We start from the raw sequence: 9433 nt of genomic DNA, 5'->3' as shown, positions 1-9433 counted from the left end.
AATGCTGATAAGTATAATCAAAGATCTAAATAAATGGAGAAAATATGTATTCGTGGATTGGAGAACTCAACATAGTAAACACAAGGACTGGAAACTCATGGTTTGGAAAACTCAACATAGTAAAAATGTCACTTCTCCCCAAATTGATGTGCAGGTTTAACAAAATTCCTATCAATATCTTGGCAAGATTTTATTTGTAGATATAGATAAGAATATTCCAAGCAGTATATAGAAAGGTAAAAGAACTCTAATACCTTAGACAATATTGAAAAGGAAGAGTAAAGCAGAAAAAACCAGTCTATCCAATTTAAAAACTTAGATAGCTACAGTAATTAAGTTTGCATCTTAATTATGTTGGCAGAGGAATATACACATAGATCAATGGAACAGAATAGAAACCCAGAAATAGACCTCCACAAACTGATATTTTGCAAAGGTGTTAAAGCAACTCAGCAGAGAAAAAAAATAGTAGCCTTTTCAACAAATGGGGGCTGGAGAAACAGAGTATCAGGAAGTTAAAAAAAATAAGAACATTGCCTTTCTCACATATTTTACAAAACTTTGCCTAAATGAGCTTATGTATAAAATGTAAAACTGTAAAACTTTTAGAACAAAATATAAGAGAAGTTATTCAGTCTCTAGGGTTAGGCAAAGAGTTCCTAGACAAAAACATAATCCATAAAAAAAGAAACATTAATGAATTGAACTTCATTAAAAATAAAAATGTCTGTGAGAGGCTGTTAAGAAGATGAATAGACAAGCTGTGTACTGGAAGAAAATAACTGCAACAACATATCCAATACACAGAGCTAGTACCTAGAACACACAATATAAAGAACTTTCAAAACTCAACATCCATCTACAGGTGACAAATAAGCATGTGAAAAGACTTCAACATAGTCAGCCATTGGGGAAATGCTAATTTAAACCCCAAGGAGATGTCACTGCACAACCATCAGTGTAGCTAAAAATAAAGGGAGTGACAGTACTAGACCCTATTGAGGATCTAGAGAAACCAGATGACTCATACATTGCAGGTGCGATTGTAAAGTGGTATAACAACCTTGGAAAACAGTTTGGCAGTTTGTTAAAATACTAAGCATGCAACCACCATGTAGCCCAGTATTTGCATTCTTGGCCGTTATCACAGAGAGATGAAAACTGTGTTCATATAAAAACCCACATGAACACGTTAATACAGCCTCTTCATGATACACAAAAATTGGAAACAGCCTAGAGGTCCTTGACTGGGTTAATGGTTTTTTTAAAAAAGTATAAAAAAGTAGAGCAAATGGATCAGGGGGAGGGAGAGTGGAAGGTGCAGGCCAGTGAGAATGATCAGATTATGACTTGTGCATGTATAAATATGGCATAATAAATCCAACCATTATATATAATTCTAATGCACAATTTCAAAAACAGGTACACCTATATCATGGAATACTGCTCAGCAATAAAAAAGAGCAAATCAATGATACATGCAACAAAGAATTAGGTGGAGCAAACCCTCCATCATTTCATACTGTATGATTTCATTTATATGAAGTCTTGAAATGCTAAAATTATACGAAAGGAGAACAGATTAGTGGTTGCCAGGGATTAAAGGGTAACGAAGGCAGAAAGTTAATATGGTACCTCTCACAGAAGTGATACGTGTGATCTTGAGTTGTGTTGATGGAAGTGTTTGATATTTTTATGTAATATTTGTAATATTTGCTAATATCCTAGTTGCAATATTGTTCTTCAGTTTACCATCGTTCCTCAATGTTACCATTTATTAAAAAAACCCAGTTTCTCCTACTGTATTCCCACAACGCAGATCACTTCTGTGATCCCAGGGTATGTGTGGGTTTCTCTCCGTCAGCAAGTAGGCAATCAGTTCTGCAGAGGATACCAGCTGAGTGTCCTCAAATGCAACTTAACTCTTCTGCTATCTCAGATTCCACAGGTTGAGGCCTCAGTCCTATGACTGCTCCCTCTTCAGAACTGGTCACAAGTCCAGGCCTCAATAGAACTTCTAACCAACTGGGGTTTTCATGATCCCCACATTGGGTTCAATTGATTTGCTAGTGTGGCTCATAGAACTCAAGGAAACACTATGCTTACATTTACAGTTTATTATAAAAGACATTTTAAAGAATACAAATAAGTAGCCAGATGAAGGGACACAGAGCTTGAGGTCTGGAAGGGTCCTGAGCTGAGGCGCTTCCATTCCTGGGGAGCTGAGGTGCACTTCCCTCCCAGCATGTAAATCTGCATGAGTTCAGCTGTCCAACAGACCTCAGAACCCGGTCCATTTTGGGTTTTTATGAAAACCTCATTCAGGAATATGATTGACTGATTAGGGAAAACAAGCAAGGCTTGTAAAGATTCTTCTTGACCTCTCTAGGCATCATCCCTTACTCCAGGGTATTAAGTAGGACCTTCTGAAACAGGGGTCTTATGATCTGGTGTCAGATAGGGGAGATCAGAGAATTTCTTCTTGGCCAGCTCTAAGACAGAAAGGCAGGGAATATTATAATATATTTTTTTGTTTTTATGACCCACCTTGGGAAAAGAAATTCAGGTTTCTCTCGCTTGGCTTGGGGAGAAAAAGGAAAAGGTGAAAGGAAGACGGGGAGAGAGAGAGAGAGAGAGAGAGAGAGAGAGAGAGAGAGAGAGAGAGAGAGAGAGAGAGAGAGAGAGAAAACAGGAGAACTTGTGCACAAGTCAGTGGGGGGTTAGAGAGAGGGAGAAACACATGATAGCTCTCTGAGGGTCTAAAGTGCCCCAAGATTATAACAAAAGACTGTCTTCTACCTTTATCATTCTGAAGCTACTCCAAACCCAGTTAGGGACCAAGGACAAAAGGTCAATTACTTTAGTTCTGCTGTTCTAGTCATTTAGGAAATAGCAAGAATTATGGTAGATATGAGTCAGAAGCCACGGATGAAAGTGACATATCTAAATCATGATAGCACAGAGCCTAATCTTACAGCTGATTGCATCTTCTTTTTCTCACTTATGGTAGATTGTTTCTTCTTGAGTTGTACAGTTTTGCAATGTGAACTTAACTTCAGTGAGACTTTATCTTTAGGAACCCCATGAAGACTGTGTTAAGAGTGTTTCCTCTTTTCCATTAATTAAGCCAGGCACCCCAGGAGAAGTACCAGTTGGGGACCATTTGTAATGTTAATTTCTTGGGTTGGGGATTCCTATGCTATACAGGCAATATAGATATGGACCCCAAATTAATGTAGTTATGTGTTGTAGTAGAGACCACTTTATTTTCTCTTCTATCCAAGGTTGATTTCTATCCAAGTTGATTTTTATTTCTTCCTTATTTTTTCTTTTCAGTTAGTTGTAATTTTTCAAACATTTATCTTTTTATTTATTTATTTATTTTTTCCTTTTTTTATTATTGGTTGTTCAAAACATTACATAGTTCTTGATATATCATATTTCACACTTTGATTCAAGTGGGTTATGAACTCCCATTTTTATCAAACATTTATCTTTTTAGATTTCTATTTTTTAGTATTTTGAGTGTTCATTTTATACCGTTTCCTTTGCGGTTATTCAAAATATTATATACATTTCATGTATCATTAATAGTATCAATATTTTGCCACTTTTAGTGAAGTATGGAAACCTTTCCTTTTAGTTCCCTTTATCATTCTCAGTTTTAAATATTATTGTTTTGGCATTGGAAGGGGTTTTAATTTTTGTTATTAAATATTATTCATGAAATTTACAAGGATATATATATATGTATATATATATACATATATATTATATATATATATATATATATATATATATATATATATATATATATATATCCTATCATATGTACCCATATTTTTGTTCTTTCATTCTTCTGGAAACTTGAAGTTTCCTTCTTTTGTCATGTCTTTTCTGAAGAATTCTTAAGGGAAATTCTTGTGACACATTCCTCCACGTTCATTTGAGAATGTCTTGATTTCTGCTTTATTTCTGCAGGATAGTTTTGCTGGATAAGACATTTATGGTCCACAGTCCTTTTCTTTCAGCACTTAAAAAATGTCATGCCACTTCCTCTGGAGAGAGTTTCTGATGAGAAATCTGCTGTCATTCAAATTGTCTTTCATATGTGGTCAAACTGACAATTTTCCCCAGCTACCTTCAAGATTTTTTTCTTTGTCTTTAATTTTCAGAAATTTAATTATGTTGTGTGTTGGCCTCTGTTTCTTTGGATTTATCCAATGGAGGGTTGGTTCATCTTTTGAATATGTAGACTGATGTTTTTCACCAAGTTTGGGGACTCTCCATTAGTTATTTCTTTAAATATCCCTTCAACTCTACTCTCTTTTTCCTTGTCTTCTGATCCAGTGATATGTAAGTTGGGTATTTTGTTATTATCTCACAAGGTCCCTGAGGCTCTGTTTTTGTTTTTTCAGTTTCTTTTATTTTTGTTGCTTTTTAGTTTATTTTTAAAGTTTCTGTTTTATTTGTTGTTCAGATTGGGTGAATTTTATTGATTTATCCTCAAGTTCCCTGACTTTATTTTCTATCATCTCTACTCTAATATTTAACCTACCCAACAAGTTTTACTCCGTTACTGTATTTTTTGGTGCTTTTTCTCTTTAATACATGTTTCTTTGTTGAGATATTTGGTTTTCACTTATTTCAAGAGAATTAGTGATTTCTTATTAAAACATTTTATAATACTCCAAAATACTTGATAGATTATCCCAATCCCAGCATCTGGTATATCTTGCTTTTTGGCATCGGTTGATTGTTTTTTCTCAGTGATTTTTTTAGTCCTTGGTATGACCAGTGATTTCCAATTGTGTGCTAGAAATTTTGGCTATTGTATTAGGAGTCTGGGTTCTCTTTCAATCTTTTGTTTTAACAGTAACTTTAAGTTTAGGCTATAGTTTTGGCCTATTAGGAACTCTGATTCTTATGAAAGTTGAATTTCAGAGCTTTGCAGTGTTCCGATTGTCTTTTTGGTTATTGGATGTTGTAACCTTCCTACTGGTCTTTGCTGGTACTGCTAAAGATGGCAGAAGAGGGTTTCCAGACTGGGCCACCAAATGTCTACCACTTGGGTAGGGGCCTCTCAGGTTCATGGGAATGAAGATGTGTCCTGGGCTGAGCCACTTGTCTTGGCAGAATTTTTCTTGCTGGTGCAGGATGCCTGGTGTCTCTCAGTGGGGGAGGGGGGCATCAAGCTCACTGGGGAAGGAAACCACCTCTCCTGGTCACTGACTTTCAGTGAGGTTCTTGTGATTCCCCCTTTGCTGGTGTCATCAGCAGGGTAAATGTTTTCAGGGGATTCCCATTCAATTCAGTGAAGAAATGAGGTACTTGAGCTGATTTCTGTTGCTACACAGGGGATGGGGAACAGGCCTGGGTTCTATTGGGTGGAAGGTCAGAAAATGCCCTGCCATTCCAGTTCTGGGATCCCTAACCAGTCTTCCTTCTTCTTTCTCTCAGAATTCTTCAGATACCTCTTGAATTATACCTGCATTTATAGTTGTAACTTTGCAGAAAGGAGTAGGGAGAGAGAAACAAATTGACAATCTTATCCAGATTGAAAATTTCTCTATTTATTCATTTTCAAATTTTGGAATTTAAAACACCCAAGATTCTATTACATAATCAAATCAACATTTTTATCCATGTTACATTTTAGAACTTTCCCATCTGTAAATTATGGATAGATTCTAAAAATACGTTTTTATTTTTAATTGAAACATAGCAATTATACATCTTTATGAGGTATAGTGTGACATTTCCACACATGTATACAATGTGCAGTGATCAGATTAGGGTAATTGGTATATCTGTTTCCTCAGACATGTATCATTTCTTTGTGTTGGGAACATTCAAGATCTTCTCTACTGGTTCTTTTGAGAGATTCAATTAATTGCTGTCAATCACAGTTATCCTACTCTATTATAGAACATTAGATGTTATTCCTCTTATCCAACTGCACCCATATACCTATCCTATCTCCTGCTTTCCATTCCAAAACCCTTTTCAGGTTTTGGTAACCACTATTCTATTCTCTAGTTCTTTTTTTTTTTTCATTCTCTAGTTCTTTGAGATCAAGTTTTTAGCCTCCACATATTAGTGAGAACAGGTGATATTTGTTCTTCTGTGCCTGATTTAATTCATTTAAAATAATGTCCTCCAGGTTCATCCATGTTGCTGCAAATGATGAAATATTTATTCTTTTTTATGACCAAATAATATTACATTGAGTATATACTACATTTTCTTTATCCATTCATCTATTAATGGGACACCTATGTTGATTCCACTAAATAGATTTGTATATGATACATTTTGGTTTACATTTTATCATACATACATTTTTATGTTGCTCCCATTTTTTCTTTTTCTTTTTCATTTAATAGTAAAATATTTATAAAAATTTTTTGAGAAATCTGGGAAGATATGTTTTGGGAAACCGAGGACCCTTTTTAATACTTCAAACTTATTCCACAAAGATTGCTTCTCTACATGTTTCTCTATCAGTTCACTCATTTGTAAAACAAGGCAATTAGGCCAGATAAGCTTCAGGAACCAGGTAAGACTGAAATCTATCATGGCTGGCAAGTTGGGATGATCATCACCAGCCTAAAAGAGCAGATGGATATTTTGGAGGTGTAAACAACAAGAGGCAAATTTCTGCTGATATTTCCATGGTCCAGTCCCAGAGTGGGAAAAGGGCTGGCTGGGTTGACTGTGGAGTGGAAGAAATTAGGTGCCATGTTCTCACTTGACCAGTGAATTGAAGAGGAAATCCAAAGGCCATCAATGCTCTGAGAGGGTGTACACAGCAGAAATTTTCAGGAATGCTTTAGCAGCTAGGATTGGTTTCCTTAGAAATGGTACAAAAAAAGGAGTTCATGAGAATAGATTCTTCTTGGCGAGAAACAAGGAAAATGCTAGAAAACTGAATATATATCTTTGTGAGGAAACACTGAAGAATTTAGGGTGAGGCCATGTTAAATAAATGGCTTGGAAGGAGGGAGTATTTAATGACCATCCTCAAGGATACCTTGAGAAATCTGATATTTTAGCACATAATCATTCATAAATTTTTCCCCTGGTATATGCATTTTTTTTTTGTACATCCCTTAAGCAATGATTTTCTTCTGGTGCAATACCTGAGGGATAAGAGAAGCTCAGGATGACAAAATGTTTTGCCTTAGTGCTGTTGACAGCGGTGGAGTGAAGACTAGAATTCATCTTCTCACCTTTACCCCACTGCTCTTTCTGCTACCAGTTTCAGCTCCTCAGAGTACAGAATCAATAGAAACGAGCTTAACCTGCAGCAAGAGGAGCTTAAATTACATGAGATTTTTTTTTTCTATAAGTGACACTTGTGATAGAATGAACCTGACTGGACATCTTCTCTAAATCTTTAATAAGAGAGGGATTCTGGGCTTCCAAGACTGGGTGTGATATTTTATGTGGAGGCAGAAAGAGGAGATGGTCTCAGAGTATCTCTAACTTGGATACGGTTGTAATATAGTTTGGATCTGGAACGTCACCCAGAGGTTCATGTGTTGAAGGCTTGATTCCTAGCTGGGCACATAAGGGAGATGGTGGAAAGTTTAGGAAGTGAGGCCTAGTTGGAAGCGGTGGGTCACTGGGGACATGCTCGCTTGTTTTCCTTCTCTCTCTTTGCTTCCTGACTCCCGTGAGGTAAGCATCCTCCTCCATCACATGCTACTACAGCTATCATGTTTTCTCTCACCTCAGGCCCAAGGCAATGGAACCAGCTGACCATCTACTGAAACCTCTGAAATGGTGAGCCCAAACACATCTTTCCTCCCAAAAGTTGATTTTCCCAGGTATTTTGTCACAGTGGACAAAAAGTTAACAGACTGCAAGTGGCCCTAGGAGTCACATAGTATTATTTTGTTCAATCCAAGATGATAAAGAGGAAAGGGATTTTGCAAGGGCATTGCCTATCATTCTCTGACTGAGGAGAGTAATCTCTCTGGACTAAATCTAACAGTTTCCTTGTGCTCTGGCCAATGAGGAGCCCTGGTAGGAAATGTTGAGGGAAGCAGATAAGCAAAGTTGGGGTGTTTATTCTTTCATCTCTGTTCCTATATCCCCAAGTGACTCCCCATATATTTCTATCTCTTCATCTATGATTCCTGCATACATGGGCCACTGTTTTCCATTGAGCACCACATTTACCGTAGGATGGTCTTCTTCAGTGATGGTTCTCTGCTTCTTGGGATCTTTGAGTGACTCTCTCCAACTTCTGCATTTTTGGTGGTGGTAACAGCCCTGCTATTTTTGCTGGTCCTGTTGTATTGGCTGCACTATATCTGTGGTTTCCTTAGACCTTGGTCACAACTTTGCAAACAGTCCCTTTGTAAACCATCTCTATCCAATCATAATATTTGAGTGTGCAACCCATCTTACCCTCAGTATTCTGACACAAACACCCATGTAAAGAGGCAAAAATGCCAGGGGTCATCTAGAAGAGGTAGGAATGGAGAGGATGGAGGAGTGTATATAAAGACTTTGCTTTTGGGTTAGCATTATCAAGGGCATCACCAACTGGAAAATATGTATGCTGCTCGTCTCTTTATGAAGCTGAGAATTTCTGGAGAAGATTCATCAGGAAAGCAGAGTGTAATGTTTTAAAACAAAAATTGACCAGTGCTTTTGGGCAGAAAATATCTCTTGTGTGCATGTGAAAACACACACACACACACACACACACACACTTACTCAAATCTCTCCCCAAACAAATTTTAGTCATTTGATTCAATTATTGATTCAATCATTCAATTAGAGAGATGAGACCATAAATCAATAATCAATAGATGTCTTTATCATTTCCTAAAAGCTTAGCATGAGGCATAGTAAGGTGAAGGTTAAATTCTATAGAATTCCCCCAATACAGAGGAATTTGGAAGAATTGTAGTAGGACTGCTAGAGAATCAGAATCCCTAAGCTCTGTCTTAACATATATGGTCCTGGGAAATTAGGCCCCTCAGAGCCAGGCCCCAATTTCTTAAAGCCTTCATTTCCATATTAAAACAATACAGGGATTGGGAAAATGTTTCTTAAACTGCCTTTTAGCTCTAGTAAACCAAGTGATTATGAAGGAATGGAAGGGGGGATAAATGTGGTGTATGAGGAGTATATTGTGTAGAAAGGGAGACCTGGGGAGTGTGGAGTGAGGATGGGGAGGACTTTGGAGTATATTTTGGGGATGGAGAGAATGGAGGAGTTTATATAAGGACTTTGCTTTTGGATTAGCATTAATCCTGGAAACTGAGGTAAAGAAAGGTGCTGGAAAGTCAGTGTTGAATAGATAGAGATGTTTGGGGATATTGCTTGATGGTGCAGAGTCAGGATGTAATGACATCTCAATGGTGACAATGGCATCACTTCTAATTTCAACTACCACTGGGGCTAGAATCAAGTA

This window comes from Marmota monax, unplaced genomic scaffold (genome assembly GCF_021218885.2).
Source record: "Marmota monax isolate L192 unplaced genomic scaffold, Marmota_monax_Labrador192_F-V1.1 WCK01_AAM20220418_F8-fsc00024, whole genome shotgun sequence".
Classification (NCBI taxonomy): Eukaryota; Metazoa; Chordata; class Mammalia; order Rodentia; family Sciuridae; genus Marmota; species Marmota monax.
The sequence above is the reverse complement of the archived record's forward strand: the minus strand, read 5'-3'. Positions refer to the sequence as shown.